We start from the raw sequence: 2,473 nt of genomic DNA, 5'->3' as shown, positions 1-2,473 counted from the left end.
ATGACCTACAGTGGAGATCAAAATCACAGAACAACATACAATCGCCTAAAAACATTGAGGTTAGTGCTTAACTATATTTGAAATTCTCAGTTTTAAGAATATTTGTTGAGTTGCATATATTCTGAAGCACAGTATAAAAGAATCTTATATATTATATATTTTAAATAAGCAACACTTATCAAGATAAGAAAACACTTTCAGATTCCTCCCAGTAATTAATCTGCATCTGATGGTAAATTCCTTCATTATCTGACAATACCTGTTTAACTCTTGTGTGCTGTTGGGATGCTTTCATCCATTCTGGGGTGATTTTTTTTTGTCTTAATTTGGCCACAACTTTCTCTGTTTCAGCAAATGGAATGATTTTTGGTCACAAATCTTATTTGAACACATACTTTAGGAAAATGCTTTAAAATTTTTCAAAAACACGCTCTGGGCAAATTTACTACCCTTTCATTATGTTGGTGGATGTTTTAACTCTATTGACTTCCATTACAATTACATTTTTTGATAGCAAAGCCATGACACCATATTCCTATGTATTATTGATTGGGTTGCTTTCCCCATTGGAAAACTGTAAAATTAGTATTTTTACTGTTGATCAACAGATGTAGTGCAAAAAAATTTCTGGCTTTATTATGAAGTATAGTGAGCGTGTGTGAGAGTGTAAGAGAGACCTTTGCACACTTACCTTGACATGTCTGAGAAAAGCAAAATAAGCACCTCAGCTCGTAGAACACAGTAAACATAGTAAGTGTATTTATGCACACACTATTATTTGCTGGTTTACTCTATTGAACTCTATATAAAAGCTAGAAACGTTTTTGCACAGGCCTATCTAAAGGGTTAGTGGCATACTTGTCAACCCTCCCATTTTTCCCGGGATTCTCCCGTATTTTACAGTTCTATCCCGCTATCATCCTGTAAAGGTATTTTCCCGTATTTCTCCCGTAATGATAGTGGTGCATGACTGTCAGCTGACGCACTCCATAGTGATAAATAGACGCGGTTTCCCAAACATATTCTATACACGCGATTTGAAACAGAGCGAAAGTCTAGGTTTTGTGTGCGTGTTTGAACAGACATATACAAATAATAATAATAATAATAATAATAATAATGATAATAATAATAATAATAATAATAATAATTATTATTATTATTATTATTATTGTTGTTGTTGTTGTTGTTGTTGTTGTTGTTATTTTTTATTATTATTATTATTATTATTATTATTATTATTATTATTATTATTATTATTATTATTATTATTATTATTATTATTATTATTATATCTAAAGATGTGGATCTTGGTGGGGAGGTTTTCAAACACAACTAATTTCGTCCTAAATGAGCATAAAAATTTAGGAAAGCAGTCCAATTCATTCATTATAACATTAGATGTGTGCATTTTAATTTAATATTAATAAATTTGATGTATTAATTTGTTATTTAATGTAATCAAATGAAAAAAAAATCTAAATAAACAAGAGAATCATTTGTTGCTCTTTAATCACAGTGTGTAAGTTATACGGTGAAGAAACGGCTAATGAGAATTGATAGCTTGATTCTATTTCATTATAATAGCTATTAATTTTAATAAGCTGAACTGTTTGCTAATATGTATATTTATTTTTCTTTCTGTAAATAATAATAAAACATATTACTGACAATTTATGTCAGGATGTGTTCGGGGTGGGGGGGTCCCTTATTAGATCCCTTAATATGGTGGGCATATCCCTTATTTTCACATCCCAATGTTGACAGGTATGGTTAGTGGTGCCATCTGATGATCAACAGTCAATGACAAATTTTACCTCTTGCCAAGAGGGAAAATGACCAACAATCAAGAATGCATGATTATATGCTGCCATGGCTTTACAATCAAAAAATGTGATTATAATGGAAGTCAATGGGGCGAAAACTACCACTAACATAACAAAGTCTATCAGTAGTCAATTTGAACAATACACAAGGGTTAACTGGCAGTCAAATTTTCCAGTTTTTACTGACTGCAAGATGGAGAGCCGTTCAAAAATAATTAAAAACCCTCAGACACTAGATTATCCAGATGAACACCAAAGAGACAAAGACTAGTTTCAACCACAGTCAGAGAAGTTGATCTTTCCAAACATCAATCTGTCAATCAAAATGACCTTTACTACATCAATCAAGTCCCTCAAAAAGACTGGTCCTCCATCAAACGCAAATGCAGGAGAGGGCAGGATAATGTGGAGATCTCAATAGTAAATCAGTTCAACACTGCAGCTGAAGTTGATCATCAGTTCAGCTCTGAACAGTGTCTCCCTAAAACCCTCAAATAGTGCACTGTAGTTAAAAGTGAGTCAGGAAGTTAAAGCCTGATCATTCAGCCATCATACATCATCATAAATCTCTGCAGATTATAGAGCTGCTCATTCAATTTGTAGGCCAAACAGAGAGGCTAATTCATTAAGCACTCCATCTGGATTTT

This window comes from Danio aesculapii, chromosome 7 (assembly GCF_903798145.1).
Source record: "Danio aesculapii chromosome 7, fDanAes4.1, whole genome shotgun sequence".
Taxonomy (NCBI): domain Eukaryota; kingdom Metazoa; phylum Chordata; class Actinopteri; order Cypriniformes; family Danionidae; genus Danio; species Danio aesculapii.
This window is presented reverse-complemented; position numbering follows the sequence as displayed.